Source organism: Acanthaster planci, linkage group LG04, assembly GCF_054643075.1.
Source record: "Acanthaster planci isolate LZ-2023a linkage group LG04, COTS_SCS, whole genome shotgun sequence".
NCBI classification, from domain to species: Eukaryota; Metazoa; Echinodermata; class Asteroidea; order Valvatida; family Acanthasteridae; genus Acanthaster; species Acanthaster planci.
The window spans coordinates 10,176,902-10,187,527 of record NC_141780.1 but is presented as its reverse complement, the minus strand read 5'-3'; positions in this window follow the sequence as shown (position 1 = coordinate 10,187,527).

The following is a 10,626-nucleotide window of genomic DNA, read 5'->3' as shown; positions in this document are numbered from 1 at the left end:
TCTCCAAGTGAGCCAATCGTGGTGTCACCTTAAAGAGAATATGTTTCTCTAAAGAGTGGTACTAGTTTCTTGACCAGATTTTGACGAGTTCGAGAATTATCTTAGAAAAATGAGAGAGTTCGAGTGTGTTACGCATAGTATTTTATCGTTTGCAACATTGTCTGTACTGTACGCTGCACCATTGGTCGTGGGCGCGCTCTCTTTATCTCTGCTTAGAAAAACTGAAAATTCTCCAACTGAGCCAATCGTGGTGTCACCTTAAAGAAAATATGTTTTCTCTACAGACTGGTAGTAGTTAACCTGACCAGATTTTGGGGAGGACAAGATTTGTCTTTGAAAAAAAGGAGTTGAACTAGTGTGTGTTACGCATAGTATTTTTTTCGTTTCCAGCATTGTCGGTACTGTACGCTGCATGTTTGGTCTTGGGTACGGTCTCTTTATCTCTGCTTAGAAAATCTAAAAGTTTTCAGAACGAGCCAATCGTGGTTTCATGTTCAAGAGAATATGTTTCTCTACAGACTGGTACTAGTTTCTTCAGCAGATTTTGAAGAATTCGGGAATTGTCTTAGAAAAAGAGGATAGAGCTAGAGTGTGTTACAAAATTCTGTTCTCTGGTTTCCAGCATTGTCTGTACTGTACGCTGCACATTTGTCGTGGGCACGCTCTCTATATCTCTGCTTACAAAATCTGAAAATTCTCCAAGTGAGCCAATCGTGGTGTCACCTTAAAGAAAATATGTTTCTCTAAAGAGTGGTACTAGTTTCTTGACCAGATTTTGACGAGTTCGGGAATTATCTTAGAAAAATGAGAGATTTAGAGTGTGTTACGCATTGTATTTTATCGTTTGCCACATTGTCTGTTTGGTCTTGGGTACGGTCTCCATATCTCTGCTTACAAAATCTAAAAGTTTTCAGAACGAGCCAATCGTGGTGTCATCTCAAAGACAACATGTTTTTCTAACCACTAGTGCAAGATTCATAACAATATACTGACGAATTCGGGAATTATCCTTGAAAGAGAGCAAAAGTAAGAGTGTGTTACGAATTCTATTTTCTGATTTTCCACATTTTCTGTACTGTACGCTGCACCTTTGGTCGTGGGCACGCTCTGTTTATCTCTGCTTAGAAAATCTGAAAAATTTCCAACTGAGCCAACCGTGGTTTCACGTTAAAGAAAATATGTTTCTCTACAGAGTGGTACTAGTTTCTTGACCAGATTTTGACGAGTTTGATAATTATCTCAGAAAAACAGGAGAGAGTTAGAGTGTGTTACGAATTCTGTTTTCTCGTTTCCAGGATTTTCGGTAATGTACGCTGCACCTTTGGTCGTGGTTACGGTCTCTATATCTCTGCTTATAAATTCTGAAAACTCTCCAAATGATCCAATGATCCAATGTCATTTTAAAGAGAATATGTTCTCTACAGAGAGGTACTGGTTTCTTGACCAGATTTTGGCGAGTTCGAGAGTTATCTTAGAAAAAAAAGAGAGAATTAGAGTGTGTTACGAATTCTGTTTTTTCGTTTCCTGCATTGTCTGTACTGTACGCTTCACGTTTGGTCTTGGGTACGGTCTCTATATCTCTGCTTAGAAAATCTAAAAATTTTCAGAACGAGCCAATGGTGGTGTCATCTAAAACAGAATATGTTTCTCTACAGACTGGTACTAGTTTCTTCACCAGATATTGACGAATTCGGCAATTATCCTGGAAAGAAAGCAAAAGTTAGAGTGTGTTACGAATTCTATTTTCTGTTTTTCCACATTTTCTTATACTGTACGCTGCACCTTTGGTCGTGGGCACACTCTCTTTATCTCTGCTTAGAAAATCTGAAAATTCTCCAACTGAGCCAATCGTGGTGTCACCTTAAAGAAAATATGTTTCTCTACAGACTGGTAGTAGTTACCTGACCAGATTTTGGCGAGGTCGAGAATTGTCTTTGAAAAAAAGGAGTTGAACTAGTGTGTGTTACGCATAGTATTTTTTTCGTTTCCAGCATTGTCGGTACTGTACGCTGCATGTTTGGTCTTGGGTACGGTCTCTTTATCTCTGCTTAGAAAATCTAAAAGTTTTCAGAACGAGCCAATCGTGGTTTCATGTTCAAGAGAATATGTTTCTCTACAGACTGGTACTAGTTTCTTCAGCAGATTTTGAAGAATTCGGGAATTGTCTTAGAAAAAGAGGATAGAGCTAGAGTGTGTTACAAATTCTGTTCTCTGGTTTCCAGCATTGTCTGTACTGTACGCTGCACATTTGTCGTGGGCACGCTCTCTATATCTCTGCTTAGAAAATCTGAAAATTCTCCAAGTGAGCCAATCGTGGTGTCACCTTAAAGAGAATATGTTTCTCTAAAGAGTGGTACTAGTTTCTTGACCAGATTTTGACGAGTTCGAGAATTATCTTAGAAAAATGAGAGAGTTCGAGTGTGTTACGCATAGTATTTTATCGTTTGCAACATTGTCTGTACTGTACGCTGCACCATTGGTCGTGGGCGCGCTCTCTTTATCTCTGCTTAGAAAAACTGAAAATTCTCCAACTGAGCCAATTGTGGTGTCACCTTAAAGAAAATATGTTTCTCTACAGACTGGTAGTAGTTACCTGACCAGATTTTTGGCGAGGTCAAGATTTGTCTTAGAAAAAAAGGAGTTGACCTAGTGTGTGTTACGCATAGTATTTTTTTCGTTTCCAGCATTGTCGGTACTGTACGCTGCATGTTTGGTCTTGGGTACGGTCTCTTTATCTCTGCTTAGAAAATCTAAAAGTTTTCAGAACGAGCCAATCGTGGTTTCATGTTCAAGAGAATATGTTTCTCTACAGACTGATACTAGTTTCTTCAGCAGATTTGAAGAATTCGGGAATTGTCTTAGAAAAAGAGGATAGAGCTAGAGTGTTGTTACAAATTCTGTTCTCTGGTTTCCAGCATTGTCTGTACTGTACGCTGCACATTTGTCGTGGGCACGCTCTCTATATCTCTGCTTAGAAAATCTGAAAATTCTCCAAGTGAGCCAATCGTGGTGTCACCTTAAAGAGAATATGTTTCTCTAAAGAGTGGTACTAGTTTCTTGACCAGATTTTGACGAGTTCGAGAATTATCTTAGAAAAAGAGGAGAGAGCTAGAGTGTTTTACGCATTGTATTTTATCGTTTGCCACATTGTCTGTTTGGTCTAGGGTATGGTTTCTATATCTCTGCTTACAAAATCTAAAAGTTTTCAGAACGAGCCAATCGTGGTGTCATCTCAAAGACAACATGTTTTCTAACCAGTAGTGCAAGATTCATAACAATATACTGACGAATTCGGGAATTATCCTTGAAAGAGAGCAAAAGTAAGAGTGTGTTACGAATTCTATTTTCTGATTTTCCACATTTTCTGTACTGTACGCTGCACCTTTGGTCGTGGGCACGCTCTGTTTATCTCTGCTTAGAAAATCTGAAAAATTTCCAACTGAGCCAATCGTGGTTTCACGTTAAAGAAAATACAGAGTTGGTTACTAGTTTCTTGACCAGATTTTGACGAGTTTGATAATTATCTTAGAAAAACAGGATAGAGTTAGAGTGTGTTACGAATTCTGTTTTCTCGTTTCCAGGATTTTCGGTAATGTACGCTGCACCTTTGGTCGTGGTTACGGTCTCTATATCTCTGCTTATAAATTCTGAAAACTCTCCAAATGATCCAATGATCCAATGTCATCTTAAAGAGAATATGTTCTCTACAGAGAGGTACTGGTTTCTTGACCAGATTTTGGCGAGTTCGAGAATTATCTTAGAAAAAAAGAGAGAATAAGAGAGTGGTTACGAATTCTGTTTTTTCGTTTCCTGCATTGTCTGTACTGTACGCTTCACGTTTGGTCTTGGGTACGGTCTCTATATCTCTGCTTAAAAAATCTAAAAGTTTTCCGAACGAGCCAATCGTGGTGTCATCTTTAAGAAAATGTGTTTCTCTACAGACTGGTACTAGTTACCTGACCAGATTTTGACGAATTCGGGAATTATCCTGGAAAGAAAGCAAAAGTTAGAGTGTGTTACGAATTCTATTTTCTGTTTTTCCACATTTTCTTGTACTGTACGCTGCACCTTTGGTCGTGGGCACACTCTCTTTAATCTCTGCTTAGAAAAATGTGAAAATTCTCCAACTGAGCCAATCGTGGTGTCACCTTAAAGAAAATATGTTTCTCTACAGACTGGTAGTAGTTACCTGACCAGATTTTGGCGAGGTCGAGAATTGTCTTTGAAAAAAAGGAGTTGAACTAGTGTGTGTTACGCATAGTATTTTTTTCGTTTCCAGCATTGTCGGTACTGTACGCTGCATGTTTGGTCTTTGGGTACGGTCTCTTTATCTCTGCTTAGAAAATCTAAAAGTTTTCAGAACGAGCCAATCGTGGTTTCATGTTCAAGAGAATATGTTTCTCTACAGACTGGTACTAGTTTCTTCAGCAGATTTTGAAGAATTCGGGAATTGTCTTAGAAAAAGAGGATAGAGCTAGAGTGTGTTACAAATTCTGTTCTCTGGTTTCCAGCATTGTCTGTACTGTACGCTGCACATTTGTCGTGGGCACGCTCTCTATATCTCTGCTTAGAAATCTGAAAATTCTCCAAGTGAGCCAATCGTGGTGTCACCTTAAAGAGAATACGTTTCTCTACAGATTGGAACTAGTTTCTTGACCAGATTTTGACAAGTTCGAGAATTATCTTAGAAAAAGAGGAGAGAGCTAGAGTGTTTTACGCATAGTATTTTATCGTTTGCCACATTGTCTGTTTGGTCTTGGGTACGGTCTCTATATCTCTGCTTAGAAAATCTAAAAGTTTTCAGAACGAGCCAATCGTGGTGTCATCTCAAAGACAACATGTTTTTCTAACCAGTAGTGCAAGATTCATAACAATATACTGACGAATTCGGGAATTATCCTTGAAAGAGAGCAAAAGTAAGAGTGTGTTACGAATTCTATTTTCTGATTTTCCACATTTTCTGTACTGTACGCTGCACCTTTGGTCGTGGGCACGCTCTGTTTATCTCTGCTTAGAAAATCTGAAAAATTTCCAACTGAGCCAATCGTGGTTTCACGTTAAAGAAAATACAGAGTGGTACTAGTTTCTTGACCAGATTTTGACGAGTTTGATAATTATCTTAGAAAAACAGGATAGAGTTAGAGTGTGTTACGAATTCTGTTTTCTCGTTTCCAGGATTTTCGGTAATGTACGCTGCACCTTTGGTCGTGGTTACGGTCTCTATATCTCTGCTTATAAATTCTGAAAACTCTCCAAATGATCCAATGATCCAATGTCAATCTTAAAGAGAATATGTTCTCTACAGAGAGGTACTGGTTTCTTGACCAGATTTTGGCGAGTTCGAGAATTATCTTAGAAAAAAAGAGAGAATTAGAGTGTGTTACGAATTCTGTTTTTTTCGTTTCCTGCATTGTCTGTACTGTACGCTTCACGTTTGGTCTTGGGTACGGTCTCTATATCTCTGCTTAAAAAATCTAAAAGTTTTCCGAACGAGCCAATCGTGGTGTCATCTTTAAGAAAATGTGTTTCTCTACAGACTGGTACTAGTTACCTGACCAGATTTTGACGAATTCGGGAATTATCCTGGAAAGAAAGCAAAAGTTAGAGTGTGTTACGAATTCTATTTTCTGTTTTTCCACATTTTCTTGTACTGTACGCTGCACCTTTGGTCGTGGGCACACTCTCTTTATCTCTGCTTAGAAAATCTGAAAATTCTCCAACTGAGCCAATCGTGGTGTCACCTTAAAGAAAATATGTTTCTCTACAGACTGGTAGTAGTTACCTGACCAGATTTTGGCGAGGTCGAGAATTGTCTTTGAAAAAAAGGAGTTGAACTAGTGTGTGTTACGCATAGTATTTTTTTCGTTTCCAGCATTGTCGGTACTGTACGCTGCATGTTTGGTCTTGGGTACGGTCTCTTTATCTCTGCTTAGAAAATCTAAAGTTTTCAGAACGAGCCAATCGTGGTTTCATGTTCAAGAGAATATGTTTCTCTACAGACTGGTACTAGTTTCTTCAGCAGATTTTGAAGAATTCGGGAATTGTCTTAGAAAAAGAGGATAGAGCTAGAGTGTGTTACAAATTCTGTTCTCTGGTTTCCAGCATTGTCTGTACAGTACGCTGCCACATTTGTCGTGGGCACGCTCCCTATATCTCTGCTTAGAAAATCTGAAAATTCTCCAAGTGAGCCAATCGTGGTGTCACCTTAAAGAAAATATGTTTCTCTAAAGAGTGGTACTAGTTTCTTGACCAGATTTTGACGAGTTCGGGAATTATCTTAGAAAAATGAGAGATTTAGAGTGTGTTACGCATTGTATTTTATCGTTTGCCACATTGTCTGTTTGGTCTTGGGTACGGTCTCCATATCTCTGCTTACAAAATCTAAAAGTTTTCAGAACGAGCCAATCGTGGTGTCATCTCAAAGACAACATGTTTCTCTAACCACTAGTGCAAGATTCATAACAATATACTGACGAATTTGGGAATTATCCTTGAAAGAGAGCAAAAGTAAGAGTGTGTTACGAATTCTATTTTCTGATTTTCCACATTTTCTGTACAGTACGCTGCACCTTTGTTCGTGGGCACGCTCTCTATATCTCTGCTTAGAATACTATAAATTCTCCAAATGAGCCAATCGTGGTTTCATGTTAAAAAAAATATGTTTCTCTATAGACTGGTACTAGTTTCCTGACCAGATATTGGCCAGTTCGAGAATTATCTTACAGAAAAAGGAGAGAGTTAGACTGGAATACGAGTTCTGTTTTTTCGTTTCCAGCATTGTCTGTACTGTACACTCCACGTTTGGTCGGGGTACGGTCTCTATATCTCTGCTTAGAAGATCTAAAAGTTTTCAGAACGAGCCAATCGTGGTGTCATCTTTAAGAAAATATGTTTCTCTACAGACTGGTACTAGTTACCTGACCAGATTTTGACGAATTCGGGAATTATCCTGGAAAGAAAGCAAAAGTTAGAGTGTGTTACGAATTCTATTTTTCTGATTTTCCACATTCTCTGTACTGTACGCTGCACCTTTGGTCGTGGGCAGGCTCTCTTTATCTCTGCTTATAAATTCTGAAAACTCTCCAAATGAGCCAATCGTGGTGTCATCTTAAAGAGAATATGTTTCTCTACAGACTGGTACTAGTTTCCTGACCAGATTTTGGCGAGGTCGAGAATTATCTTTGAAAAAAAGGAGTTGAACTAGTGTGTGTTACGCATAGTATTTTTTTCGTTTCCAGCATTGTCGGTACTGTACGCTGCATGTTTGGTCTTGGGTACGGTCTCTTTATCTCTGCTTAGAAAATCTAAAAGTTTTCAGAACGAGCCAATCGTGGTTTCATGTTCAAGAGAATATGTTTCTCTACAGACTGGTACTAGTTTCTTCAGCAGATTTTGAAGAATTCGGGAATTGTCTTAGAAAAAGAGGATAGAGCTAGAGTGTGTTACAAATTCTGTTCTCTGGTTTCCAGCATTGTCTGTACTGTACGCTGCACATTTGTCGTGGGCACGCTCTCTATATCTCTGCTTAGAAAATCTGAAAATTCTCCAAGTGAGCCAATCGTGGTGTCACCTTAAAGAAAATATGTTTCTCTAAAGAGTGGTACTAGTTTCTTGACCAGATTTGACGAGTTCGGGAAATTATCTTAGAAAAATGAGAGATTTAGAGTGTGTTACGCGTTGTATTTTATCGTTTGCCACATTGTCTGTTGGTCTTGGGTACGGTCTCCATATCTCTGCTTACAAAATCTAAAAGTTTTCAGAACGAGCCAATCGTGGTGTCATCTCAAAGACACACATGTTTTTCTAACCACTAGTGCAAGATTCATAACAATATACTGACGAATTTGGGAATTATCCTTGAAAGAGAGCAAAAGTAAGAGTGTGTTACGAATTCTATTTTCTGATTTTCCACATTTTCTGTACAGTACGCTGCACCTTTGTTCGTGGGCACGCTCTGCTATATCTCTGCTTAGAAAATCTGAAAATTCTCCAAATGAACCAATCGTGGTGTCATCTAAAAAAGAATATGTTTCTCTACATACTGGTACTAGTTACCTGACCAGATTTTGACGAGTTCGAGAATTATCTTAGAAAAAAAGAGAGAATTAGAGTGTGTTACGAATTCTGTTTTTTCGTTTCCTGCATTGTCTGTACTGTACGCCTTCACGTTTGGTCTTGGGTACGGGTCTCTATATCTCTGCTTAAAAATCTAAAAGTTTTCCGAACGAGCCAATCGTGGTGTCCATCTTTAAGAAAATATGTTTCTCTACAGACTGGTACTAGTTACCTGACCAGATTTTGACGAATTCGGGAATTATCCTGGAAAGAAAGCAAAAGTTAGAGTGTGTTACGAATTCTATTTTCTGTTTTTTCCACATTTTCTTGTACTGTACGCTGCACCTTTGGTCGTGGGCACACTCTCTTTATCTCTGCTTAGAAAATCTGAAAATTCTCCAACTGAGCCAATCGTGGTGTCACCTTAAAGAAAATATGTTTCTCTACAGACTGGTAGTAGTTACCTGACCAGATTTTGGCGAGGTCGAGAATTGTCTTTGAAAAAAAGGAGTTGAACTAGTGTGTGTTACGCATAGTATTTTTTTCGTTTCCAGCATTGTCGGTACTGTACGCTGCATGTTTGGTCTTGGGTACGGTCTCTTTATCTCTGCTTAGAAAATCTAAAAGTTTTCAGAACGAGCCAATCGTGGTTTCATGTTCAAGAGAATATGTTTCTCTACAGACTGGTACTAGTTTCTTCAGCAGATTTTGAAGAATTCGGGAATTGTTTTAGAAAAAGAGGATAGAGCTAGAGTGTGTTACAAATTCTGTTCTCTGGTTTCCAGCATTGTCTGTACTGTACGCTGCACATTTGTCGTGGGCACGCTCTCTATATCTCTGCTTAGAAAATCTGAAAAATTCTCCAAGTGAGCCAATCGTGGTGTCACCTTAAAGAGAATATGTTTCTCTAAAGAGTGGTACTAGTTTCTTGACCAGATTTTGACGAGTTCGGGAATTATCTTAGAAAAATGAAGAGATCTAGAGTCTCTTACGCATTGTATTTTCTCGTTTGCCCCATTGTCTGTTTGGTCTTGGGTACGGTCTCCATATCTCTGCTTACAAAATCTAAAAGTTTTCAGAACGAGCCAATCGTGGTGTCATCTCAAAGACAACATGTTTGTCTAACCACTAGTGCAAGATTCATAACAATATACTGACGAATTTGGGAATTATCCTTGAAAGAGAGCAAAAGTAAGAGTGTGTTACGAATTCTATTTTCTGATTTTCCACATTTTCTGTACAGTACGCTGCACCTTTGTTCGTGGGCACGCTCTCTATATCTCTGCTTAGAAAATCTGAAATTCTCCAACTGAGCCAATCGTGGTGTCATCTAAAACAGAATATGTTTCTCTACAGACTGGTACTAGTTACCTGACCAGATTTTGACGAGTTCGAGAATTATCTTAGAAAAACAGGAGAGAGTTCGTTTGTGTTACGCATAGTATTTTATCGTTTGCAACATTGTCGGTACTGTACGCTGCACCATTGGTCGTGGGCGCGCTCTCTTTATCTCTGTTTAGAAAAACTGAAAATTCTCCAAATGAGCCAATCGTGGTGTCATCATAAAGAGAATATGTTTCTCTACAGAGTGTTACTAGTTTCCTGACCAGATTTTGACGAGTTTGATAATTATCTTAGAAAAACAGGAGAGAGTTAGAGTGTGTTACGAATTCTGTTTTCTCGTTTCGAGGATTTTCGGTAATGCACGCTGCACCTTTGGTCGTGGTTACGATCTCTATATCTCTGCTTATAAATTCTGAAAACTCTCCAAATGATCCAATGGTGGTGTCATCTTGAAAAAAATATGTTCTCTACAGAGTGGAACTAGTTTCTTGACCAGATTTTGACGAGATCGAGAATTATCTTAGAAAAAGAGGAGAGAGCTAGAGTGTTTTACGCATTGTATTTTATCGTTTGCCACATTGTCTGTTTGGTCTAGGGTATGGTTTCTATATCTCTGCTTACAAAATCTAAAGTTTTCAGAACGAGCCAATCGTGGTTTCATCTCAAAGACAACATGTTTTCTAACCAGTAGTGCAAGATTCATAACAATATACTGACGAATTCGGGATCTATCCTTGAAAGAGAGCAAAAGTAAGAGTGTGTTACGAATTCTATTTTCTGATTTTCCACATTTTCTGTACTGTACGCTGCACCTTTGGTCGTGGGCACGCTCTGTTTATCTCTGCTTAGAAAATCTGAAAAATTTCCAACTGAGCCAACCGTGGTTTCACGTTAAAGAAAATATGTTTCTCTACAGAGTGGTACTAGTTTCTTGACCAGATTTTGACGAGTTTGATAATTATCTTAGAAAAACAGGAGAGAGTTAGAGTGTGTTACGAATTTTGTTTTCTCGTTTCCAGGATTTTCGGTAATGTACGCTGCACCTTTGTTCGTGGTTACGGTCTCTATATCTCTGCTTATAAATTCTGAAAACTCTCCAAATGATCCAATGATCCAATGTCATCTTAAAGAGAATATGTTCTCTACAGAGAGGTACTGGTTTCTTGACCAGATTTTGGCGAGTTCGAGAGTTATCTTAGAAAAAAAGAGAGAATTAGAGTGTGTTAC